The sequence below is a fragment of the Scyliorhinus torazame genome, chromosome 10, assembly GCF_047496885.1.
Source record: "Scyliorhinus torazame isolate Kashiwa2021f chromosome 10, sScyTor2.1, whole genome shotgun sequence".
Classification (NCBI taxonomy): domain Eukaryota; kingdom Metazoa; phylum Chordata; class Chondrichthyes; order Carcharhiniformes; family Scyliorhinidae; genus Scyliorhinus; species Scyliorhinus torazame.
In genome coordinates, this window is record NC_092716.1 from 139,569,453 (window position 1) to 139,581,865 (window position 12,413).

Consider the following 12,413-nt stretch of genomic DNA (forward strand, 5'->3'; position numbering starts at 1 on the left):
CAGGGCAGGCTATCGTAACTTCAAGTAAATCAGGCGTCTGTAATTTCACTCTATGTACTAAGAGTTGTGAAATTTTGAAGTACAAGGGAACATGTCACACCACCAGAGCACCCAGCACTACACTCGAAACAACAACAACAGTAACAGTAACTCCCAGCACGACAGAAACAACAAGTTGCTCCTGCACAGTCAATGGAGAAATATTATCACCTGGTAAGTGTTTCATATATTGAAAATCTGATATAATCGCTCATCACACCAGAAACCTGACAGTCCTGTCTAGTATGTATTACAATTGGCTACAAAGCCTGACACACATTATTGATGTGAAACTCCATCATCTCATTTCATTTCATTTTTCATTTTCATTTCCATTACATTGTTTTGCACAAGTTGGACCTTCTTGTTTCATGTTACACACCTGTTTGGAGAACGAGTTGCTTTGAAACTTGCCATCTCCCCATTCCCCAGAGTGATCTGTCTGCTACACAAGTTTGTAAATGCCAGAAGATGCTCATCGAGAAATCGACATCTTCCTGTTCTCCACATCTGAAACTATTATCCCAGACTTCACATTCACAATCACATGGCAACTGTTCTCAACAATTCTCACCTCTGCTTGTTTCCTTGAGTCCCACTGACGAATTGAGAGACAACATGCTGTCAATGGACTGTTGCTAAACTGAATCCCAGCGATTGTGCTCGAATTTACATTTGACATTTGCAAAATAAATACTTGCATGTTCAAAAAGGACCCCACAAATCTTTCTTTGCTCATCCCTTTGCTCTGCTTCATTGATCAAACAAATATCTGTGTTTTATGACTGGATCAAACATGTCCATATATTTGTACGTTTGGACACTGAAATGAAATTGGTGTAAGAAGGGACACGTTTTACTCTGTGGGCACATATTCTGCTTTGCTCACTAATGTGTGAAGTGCTAATGGAACCATTTTTCAGCTCTATAACTTTTTCTTTTAACTTGTTTGAACATTGAACTCACTGCATTTATAAATCAAACACAAATATCAGAACAAAGAATTCACAACATTATTCAAATACCAGAGGTACGACTGCTGTTAGAGCTGATGAAATATTGAGCTTCTAATATAGGCAGTTCTATTTTTCATATCCATTACTTAACCAGATGTGTAAATTTATTCCCTTGAATCATACAAACTAATTCTGAGATCTTCAATCTCAAAATATGAGATGCTGTTACCTGTATATTTATGTGTAATTAAGCTTGTTAGGTGAATTGGACATTCTGAATTCTCCCTCAGTGTACCCGAACAGGCGGCCAAGATCTAATCACAGTAACTTCATTGCAGTGTTAATGTAAGCTCATTGTGACACTAATAAAGATTCTTATTAAAATATAGTAAATACCTGGATAATTGCCATGAGATGCCTAAAATATTATCATGCCTTTTGTCTTGCAGGACAGGCTATCGTAACTTCAAGTAAATCAGGCGTCTGTAATTTCACTCTATGTACGAAGAGCTGTGAAATTTTGAAGTACACCGGAAAATGTCACACCACCACAGCACCCAGCACTACACTCGAACCAACAACAACAGTAACAGTGACTCCCAGCACGACAGAAACAACAAGTTGCTCCTGCACAGTCAACGGAGAAATATTATCACCTGGTAAGTGTGTCAGATATTGAAAATCTGATATAATCGCTCAACACACCAGAAACCTGACAGACCTGTCTACGATCTAGCATAATTGGCTGCAAAACCTGACTCGCATTATTGATGTGAAGCTCCAGTCCTTTCCATTATATTGTTTGAAATAAGGTGGATGTTCATGTCTCATGTTGCATATATTTTTGGAAAATATTTGCATTTAAACTTGCCATCTCCCTATTTCCCAAAGTGCTCGGTCCGCGACATAAGTTTGGAAATGTCAGAATAGACTGTGAAAAATCGACATATTCCTGCCCTCCAGATCTGAAACTATTATCCCAGATTACAAATTCACAATCATATGGCAAGAATTAAAATGCTAAATATTTCCACAGAGGATGCTCACTTCAGCTTGTTTCCCCAGTCCCACTGACCAATAGAGAGACCACATGCTGTCAATGGACTGTTGCTAAACTGAATCCCAGCGATTGTGCTCGAATTTACATTTGACATTTGCAAAATAAATACTTGCATGATCAAAAAGGACCCCACAAATGTTTCTTTGCTCATCCCTTTTCTCTGCTTCATTGATCAAACAAATACCTGTGTTTTATGACTGGATCAAACATGTCCACATGTTTGTACGTTTGGATAATGAAATGAAATTAGTGTAAGGATGGACAAGTTTTACTCTGTGGGCACGTATTTCTGCTTTGCTCACTAATGTGTGAAGTGCTAATGGACCCACTCTGCAGCATTTTTCAGCTCTATAACTTTTTCTTTCAACTTATTTGAACATTGAACTCACTGCATTTATAAATCAAACACAAATATCAGAACAAAGAATTCACAACATTATTCAAATACCAGAGGTACGACTGCTGTTAGAGCTGATGAAATATTTATTTCTAATATAGGCAGTTCTATTTTTCATATCCATTACTTAACCAGATGTTTAAATTTATTCCCTTGAATCATACAAACTAATTCTTAGATCTTCAATCTCAAAATATGAGATGCCGTTACCTGTATATTTATGTGTAATTAAGCTTGTTAGGCGAACTGGACATTCTGAATTCTCCCTGAGTGTACCCGAACAGGCGGCCAAGGTCTAATCACAGTAACTTCATTGCAGTGTTAATGTAAGCTCATTGTGACACTAATAAAGATTCTTATTAAAATATAGTAAATACCTGGATAATTGCCATGAGATGCCTAAAATATTATCATGCCTTTTGTCTTGCAGGACAGGCTATCGTAACTTCAAGTAAATCAGGCGTCTGTAATTTCACTCTATGTACGAAGAGCTGTGAAATTTTGAAGTACACCGGAAAGTGTCACACCACCACAGCACCCAGCACTACACTCGAACCAACAACAACAGTAACAGTAACTCCCAGCACGACAGAAACAACAAGTTGCTCCTGCACAGTCAACGGAGAAATATTGTCACCTGGTAAGTGTATCAAATATTGAAAATCTGATATAAACACTCATCACACCAGAAATCTGACAGTCCTATCTAGGATATAGCATAATTGGCAGCAAAATCTGACTCACATTATTGATGTGAAGCTCCAGTCCTCTCCACTATATTATTTGAAACAAGGTGGATATTCTTGTTAATGTTACATACATATTTGGAAAATATTTGCTTTTAAACTTGCCATCTCCCTATTTCCCAAAGTGATCTTCTGCGACACAATTTGGAAATGTCAGAGGTTGATCGTGGTGAAATCGACATCTTCCTGTTCCCCACATCTGAAAGTATTATCCCAGATTTCACATTCACCATCACATGGCAACAGTTGCTAATTACTTCCTCAACAATTCTCACCTCTGCTTGTTTCCTTGAGTCCCACTGACGTATTGAGAGACAACATGCTGTCAATGGACTGTTGCTAAACTGAATCCCAGTGATTGAGCTCAAATTTACATTTGACATTTCCAAAATAATCTATCTATAGCCTGTTCAAAATGGACCGACAAATCTGCAATTTTCTTTGTGCATCCCTTTGCTCTGCTTCATTGATCAAACAAATGCCTGTGTTTTATGACTGGATCAAACATGTCCATATGTTTGTACGTTTGGACAATGAAATGAAATTGGTGTAAGGAGGGACATGTTTAATCTCTGGGCATGTATTTCTGCTTTGTTCACTAATGTGTGAATTGCTAATAGACCCAGTCTGCAGCATCTACTTAGCTCTATAACTTTTTCTTTTAACTTGTTTGAACATTGCTGCCTGCATTTACAACCCAAACACAAATATCAGAACAAAGAATTCACAATATTATTCAAATACCCAGACTGCTATTAGAGCTGATGAAATATTGAGCTTCTAATTTCTGCAGTTCTATTTTTCATATCCGTTATTTAACCAAATGTGTCAATTTCTTCCCTTGAAATATACAAACTAATTCTTAGCTCTTCAATCTCAAACTATGAGATGCTGTTACCTGTATATTTATGTGTAATTAAACTTGTTAGGTGAATTGGACATTCTGAATTCTCCCTCAGTGTACCCGAACAGGCGGCAAGGGTCTAATCACAGTAACTTCATTGCAGTGTTAATGTAAGCCCACTTGTGACACTAATAAAGTTTCTTATTATAATATATTAAATACCTAGATAATTGCCATGCGATGCCTAAAATATCTTCATGCCTTTTGTCTTGCAGGACAGGCTATCGTAACTTCAAGTAAATCAGGCGTCTGTAATTTCACTCTATGTACGAAGAGCTGTGAAATTTTGAAGTACACCGGAAAATGTCACACCACCACAGCACCCAGCACTACACTCGAACCAACAACAACAGTAACAGTAACTCCCAGCACGACAGAAACAACAAGTTGCTCCTGCACAGTCAACGGAGAAATATTATCACCCGGTAAGTGTATCAGATATTGAACCTCTGATATAATCGCTCAACACACCATTAACCTGACTAGTCCTGTCTAGTATGTAGCATAATTGGCTGCAAAACCTGACTCACATTATTGATGCGAAGCTCCAGTCCTCTCCATTATATTGTTTGAAAAAAGGTGGATGTTCTTGTTAATGTTACATACATGTTTGGAAAAAGAGTTGCTTTTAAACTTGTCATCTCTCTATTTCCAAAGTGATGTGTCTGCTAAATAATTTTGGAAATGTCAGAATAGATGGTGGAAAAAGCGACATCTTTCTGCTCTCCACATCTGAAACTATTATTCCAGATTTCATATTCACAATCACATGGCATGAGTGAAAGATGCTAAATATTTCCACAGAGGATGCTCACTTCTGCTTGTTTCCCCAGTCCTGCTGACCAATAGAGAGTCCACATGCTGTCAATGGACTGTTGCTAAGCTGAATTCCAGGGATTGTGCTCGATCTTACATTTGGCATTTCCAGTATAAACTCTCGCCTGTACAAAAAGGCCACACAAATTCTGCAACTGTCTTTGCTTATTCCTTTGCTTTGGTTCGTTGAACAAAAAAATACCTGTGTTTAGTGACTGGATCAAAAATATCCATACGTTTGTACATTTCGACAATGAAATGAAGTTAGTCGTCAGGATGGGACGAGTTTTACTCTGTGGGCAAAAGCATTTCTGCTTTGCTCACTAATGTGTTTGGTCCTTAAGACATATTCTGAGCATGTATTTAGAACTTTAACTTTCTCCTTTAACTTGTTTGAACATTGCTCTGTCTGCATTTGTAAACCAAACACAAATATCAAAACGAAGAACCTGCAACATTATTCAAATACCAGGGATACGACTACAAGTAAGGCTGATGAAATATTGAGCTTCTAATATGGGCAGTTCTATTTTTCGTATCCATTACTTAAACAGATGTGTCTATTTTATCCCGTGTAAACATATAAACTTATTTTTAGCGCCTCAGTCTCAAATAATGAGATGCAGTCACCTCTATATTTATTTGTAATTAACTATAGTAAATGCTTGGATATTTGCCATGAGATGCCTAAAATCTTGTCATGCCCTTTGTCTTTCAGGGCAGGCTATCGTAACTTCAAGTAAATCAGGCGTCTGTAATTTCACTCTATGTACTAAGAGTTGTGAAATTTTGAAGTACAAGGGAACATGTCACACCACCAGAGCACCCAGCACTACACTCGAAACAACAACAACAGTAACAGTAACTCCCAGCACGACAGAAACAACAAGTTGCTCCTGCACAGTCAATGGAGAAATATTATCACCTGGTAAGTGTTTCATATATTGAAAATCTGATATAATCGCTCATCACACCAGAAACCTGACAGTCCTGTCTAGTATGTATTACAATTGGCTACAAAGCCTGACACACATTATTGATGTGAAACTCCATCATCTCATTTCATTTCATTTTTCATTTTCATTTCCATTACATTGTTTTGCACAAGTTGGACCTTCTTGTTTCATGTTACACACCTGTTTGGAGAACGAGTTGCTTTGAAACTTGCCATCTCCCCATTCCCCAGAGTGATCTGTCTGCTACACAAGTTTGTAAATGCCAGAAGATGCTCATCGAGAAATCGACATCTTCCTGTTCTCCACATCTGAAACTATTATCCCAGACTTCACATTCACAATCACATGGCAACTGTTCTCAACAATTCTCACCTCTGCTTGTTTCCTTGAGTCCCACTGACAAATTGAGAGACAACATGCTGTCAATGGACTGTTGCTAAACTGAATCCCAGCGATTGTGCTCGAATTTACATTTGACATTTGCAAAATAAATACTTGCATGTTCAAAAAGGACCCCACAAATCTTTCTTTGCTCATCCCTTTGCTCTGCTTCATTGATCAAACAAATATCTGTGTTTTATGACTGGATCAAACATGTCCATATATTTGTACGTTTGGACACTGAAATGAAATTGGTGTAAGAAGGGACACGTTTTACTCTGTGGGCACATATTCTGCTTTGCTCACTAATGTGTGAAGTGCTAATGGAACCATTTTTCAGCTCTATAACTTTTTCTTTTAACTTGTTTGAACATTGAACTCACTGCATTTATAAATCAAACACAAATATCAGAACAAAGAATTCACAACATTATTCAAATACCAGAGGTACGACTGCTGTTAGAGCTGATGAAATATTGAGCTTCTAATATAGGCAGTTCTATTTTTCATATCCATTACTTAACCAGATGTGTAAATTTATTCCCTTGAATCATACAAACTAATTCTGAGATCTTCAATCTCAAAATATGAGATGCTGTTACCTGTATATTTATGTGTAATTAAGCTTGTTAGGTGAATTGGACATTCTGAATTCTCCCTCAGTGTACCCGAACAGGCGGCCAAGATCTAATCACAGTAACTTCATTGCAGTGTTAATGTAAGCTCATTGTGACACTAATAAAGATTCTTATTAAAATATAGTAAATACCTGGATAATTGCCATGAGATGCCTAAAATATTATCATGCCTTTTGTCTTGCAGGACAGGCTATCGTAACTTCAAGTAAATCAGGCGTCTGTAATTTCACTCTATGTACGAAGAGCTGTGAAATTTTGAAGTACACCGGAAAATGTCACACCACCACAGCACCCAGCACTACACTCGAAACAACTACAGTAACAGTAACTCCCAGCACGACAGAAACAACAAGTTGCTCCTGCACAGTCAACGGAGAAATATTATCACCTGGTAAGTGTGTCAGATATTGAAAATCTGATATAATCGCTCAACACACCAGAAACCTGACAGACCTGTCTACGATCTAGCATAATTGGCTGCAAAACCTGACTCGCATTATTGATGTGAAGCTCCAGTCCTTTCCATTATATTGTTTGAAATAAGGTGGATGTTCATGTCTCATGTTGCATATATTTTTGGAAAATATTTGCATTCAAACTTGCCATCTCCCTATTTCCCAAAGTGCTCGGTCCGTGACATAAGTTTGGAAATGTCAGAATAGACTGTGAAAAATCGACATATTCCTGCCCTCCAGGTCTGAAACTATTATCCCAGATTACAAATTCACAATCATATGGCAAGAATTAAAATGCTAAATATTTCCACAGAGGATGCTCACTTCAGCTTGTTTCCCCAGTCCCACTGACCAATAGAGAGACCACATGCTGTCAATGGACTGTTGCTAAACTGAATCCCAGCGATTGTGCTCGAATTTACATTTGACATTTGCAAAATAAATACTTGCATGATCAAAAAGGACCCCACAAATGTTTCTTTGCTCATCCCTTTTCTCTGCTTCATTGATCAAACAAATACCTGTGTTTTATGACTGGATCAAACATGTCCACATGTTTGTACGTTTGGATAATGAAATGAAATTAGTGTAAGGATGAACAAGTTTTACTCTGTGGGCACGTATTTCTGCTTTGCTCACTAATGTGTGAAGTGCTAATGGACCCACTCTGCAGCATTTTTCAGCTCTATAACTTTTTCTTTCAACTTATTTGAACATTGAACTCACTGCATTTATAAATCAAACACAAATATCAGAACAAAGAATTCACAACATTATTCAAATACCAGAGGTACGACTGCTGTTAGAGCTGATGAAATATTTATTTCTAATATAGGCAGTTCTATTTTTCATATCCATTACTTAACCAGATGTTTAAATTTATTCCCTTGAATCATACAAACTAATTCTTAGATCTTCAATCTCAAAATATGAGATGCTGTTACCTGTATATTTATGTGTAATTAAGCTTGTTAGGCGAACTGGACATTCTGAATTCTCCCTGAGTGTACCCGAACAGGCGGCCAAGGTCTAATCACAGTAACTTCATTGCAGTGTTAATGTAAGCTCATTGTGACACTAATAAAGATTCTTATTAAAATATAGTAAATACCTGGATAATTGCCATGAGATGCCTAAAATATTATCATGCCTTTTGTCTTGCAGGACAGGCTATCGTAACTTCAAGTAAATCAGGCGTCTGTAATTTCACTCTCTGTACGAAGAGCTGTGAAATTTTGAAGTACACCGGAAAGTGTCACACCACCACAGCACCCAGCACTACACTCGAACCAACAACAACAGTAACAGTAACTCCCAGCACGACAGAAACAACAAGTTGCTCCTGCACAGTCAACGGAGAAATATTATCACCCGGTAAGTGTATCAGATATTGAAAATCTGATATAATCACTCATCACACCAGAAAACTGACAGTCCTGTCTAGGATGTAGCATAATTGGCTGCAAAACCTGACTCACATTATTGATGCGAAGCTCCAGTCCTCTCCATGATATTGTTTGAAAAAAGGTGGATGTTCTTATTTAATGTTGCATCCATGTTTGGAAAAAGAGTTGCTTTTAAACTTGCCATCTCCCTATTTCCAAAGTGATGTGTCTGCTGCATAAGTTTGGAAATGTCAGAATAGATGGTGGAAAAATCGACATCTTCCTGATGTCCACATCAGAAACTATTCTTCCAGATTTCACATTCACAATCTCATGGCAAGAGGTAAAGATGCGAAATATTTCCACAGAGGATGCTCACTTCAGCTTGTTTCCCCAGTCGCACTGACCAATAGAGAGACCACGTGCTGTCAATGGACTGTTGCTGAACTGAATTCCAGGGATTATGCGCATATTTACATTTGGCATTTCCATTATAATCTCTCGCCTGTACAAAAAGGAGCACACAAATTCTGCAACTGTCTTTGCTTATTACTTTGCTCTGGTTCATTGAACACAAAAATACCTGTGTTTAGTGACTGGATCAGTATGTACCTAGTATGTATCACAATTGACTGCAATGATTCACCCAGATTGAGGCTCCAGTTCACTGCATAACAGTTGAACTCCATTTGAAAATTCACCAAAACAATACAAACAATACAATGAGAATTTTGTATATTTAATTTCTCAGCCCTATGCTGTGCTTCATTTATTAAAACACATCTCGGTATTGTGAGGCTGTATCAAACATTTCCACATGTCTGTTTGTTTGGGCAGGGAAACAATATTCATTTTAATATTGCTGTACATTTTACTGTGTCTGCTCATTTTTCTGTGTTGCTCCCATTTGTGTTTTGCAATAATGGACCGACTGTACACAATACATTTTGCTCTTTACCACTCTCATTTACCTTGATTCAACATTGTTCTGTCTGCATTTATTAACTAAACTCAAACACCAGCATGAAGAATTCACAACATATTTCAAATACAATATTGATGAATGTGATAAGACCTAATGAAATTTTGAGCGTCTAATATTGGCAGTTATATTTTCCATATCCATGACTATTAACTTATATCCTCTTTCTTTATTCCATCCAGCTATGTTCTCAGCATTTAAATCTCAAAACAAGACACAATGTCAACGGTATACTTAAGTGTCGATGAATATAATAGCTGTCTAAAGAATTGTCACGAGATGCCTAAAATACTTTTGTCTTGCAGGACAGGCTATCATAACTTCAAGTAAATCAGGCGTCTGTAATTTCACTCTCTGCACCAAGAGCTGTGAAATTTTGAAGTACACCGGAAAATGTCACACCACCACAGCACCCAGCACTACACTCGAAACAACAACAACAGTAACAGTAACTCCCAGCACGACAGAAACAACAAGTTGCTCCTGCATAGTCAATGGAAAAATATTATCACCCGGTAAGTATGAGGTATTGAAAATCTGGAGTTCTTAGGACAGCACAGTGGTCCAGTGGCTATCAGTGCTGCTTCACAGCGCCAGGGTCCCGGGGTCAATTCTGCTTGGGCCACTATGTGGAGTTTCTACGTTCTCCCCGTGTCTGCATGCATTTCCACCGGGTGCTCGGGTTTCCTGCGACAGTCCAATGATTTGGAGTTTAAGTGGACTGGCCTTGCTAGATTGCCCCTTATTGCCCATAGATATGCAGGTTGGGTGGGGTTGCAGGGATAAGGGCAGGGGACTGGGCGGTAGGTTCAGGGTAGGTGCAGACTCAACGGGCCGAATGGCCTCCTTCTGCACAGTAGTAATTCTATGGTTCTATGAGCTTACAATTTTCAGTTTGGGATGTTCAGCGCTTTTAATATGGAAATATTTAACTGGAGAGGCAAAGTTATGTTGGGCCATTGGTAGTTTCAATTTTATTTTCCATATATGCTGTAGTTAAGACTCATTATTTCCAATTTCGATCTTCTTTAGCACTCCCACAATCTACGCAAGTTGCATTGTGCTTGGTGAAATACTGTGGTGCCCTTGCTCATTGCCTGATTTGCAGTTATTTCATCTCCAAAGTGAGAATTTCTTAAACAATTAAATTCTGAAGTGAACAATGTTGTATCAAATTATTTGGGATTTACAGGTGGATATTTTCCCGGTTCATGGTTACTCTGTCATACTGTAGCATCATAGTGGTTAGTGCTTCACAGCTCCAGGGTCCCAGGTTCGATTCCCGGCTTGGGTCACTGTCTGTGCAGAGTCTGCACGTTCTCCCCATGTCTGCGTGGGTCTCCTCCGGGTGCTCCGGTTTCCTCCCACAGTCCAAAGATGTGCAGGTTCGGTGGATTGGCCATGCTAAATTGTCCTTAGTGTGCAAATAGGTTGGGTTACTGGGTTACGGGGATAGGGTAGAGGTGTGGGCTTAGATAGGGTGCTCTTTCCAAGGGCTGGTTCCAACTCGATGGGCCGAATGGCCTCCTTCTGCACTGTAAATTCAATGATTCTATGACACGGGTGGGGGATGGTGGGTGGGTGGGATGGGATGTGAGGGTGTGAAGACAGATGAAGCCATGTCCCCAATGTGAGAATCAGGGCCTCCCTGGTCCTCTGGGCATGTCTGACTCTCGCCACCACCTGTCCTCCACGCCCCGGCTAGTCCCATGGGGCCTCGGCAGGTTTGTCCTCCAGCCCTTCCTGCAATGGCTTCTCCTCACCTTCCTCCCTGAAGGTGGCTGCATGTTCCTCCTCTTCCACCTCCAACATGTCACCCCCCCCCCCCCCCCCCCCCCCCCGCTGTGCCAGGTTGTAGAGGGCACAGCAGACCATTACAAAGCCCCAAGCAGGTGAGTCAGGGGGATGTACTGCTGTGCACCACCGGAGTGATCAAAGCATCGGAACCGCATTTTCAGCAGCCAATGCAACGCTCAGTGACAGCCCAGGTGGTCATATGAAATGAAATGAAAATGAAAATTGCTTATTGTCACAAGTAGGCTTCAAATGAAGTTACTGTGAAAAGCCCCTAGTCGCCACATTCCAGCGCCTGTTCGGGGAGGCTGTTACGGGAATTGAACCGTGCTGCTGGCCTGCCTTAAAAGCCAGCGATTTAGCCCTGTGCTAAACAGCCCCATCACGGGCCTCATTATATCAGGTCTCCATATTGGTCTCCGGCCTCCGTACTGCATATCAGCCAGGCCCTAAGCGGGTACCCCTTATCCCCCAAGAGCCAACCGGTCACCCTGCGGTGTCCCTCGACGACGCTGGGGGTCTCAAACTGCCCCAGGATGTACACTCCCCGGGAAGCGTGCACATATGTGCATGATCTCAGGTGATGGCCGCACACGAGTTCAATGTTCAGGGAGTGGATCCCCTTCCTGTTAATGAAGGGTGTTCCCAGACTGCCCGATGCATGCAAGACGACTTACGTGCTATCTATCACCCGCTGAACCTGGGGCATTCCGGTGATGGTGGAGAATCCTGCTGCCCTTGCATCTTGTTGTGCTTCATCCAGGTCAAAGTTTATGTAGTGTGCTACCCGGACAAACATGGCATCCGCGACTTCACGGATGCACATGTGGGCAATGGTTGGGATATGCCACACAAGTCTCCGCTTGAGCCCTGGAATGATCCCGAAGCGTAGATATTCAGGGCT

At 40.1% G+C, this 12,413-nt stretch overlaps 1 protein-coding gene across 1 annotated transcript in view; it reads left to right on the forward strand.

The window, feature by feature from the left end:
* Nucleotides 1–8,517: 8,517 nt before the first annotated feature.
* The window catches only part of LOC140430948 (intestinal mucin-like protein), a 50,522-nt gene continuing 46,626 nt past the window's right edge, over nucleotides 8,518–12,413 (forward strand). The window contains exons 1-2 of the mRNA XM_072518782.1: nucleotides 8,518–8,722; nucleotides 10,021–10,230. The gene's annotated coding sequence lies outside the window, so the exon portion shown is untranslated. The remainder of the gene's footprint in view (nucleotides 8,723–10,020; nucleotides 10,231–12,413) is intronic.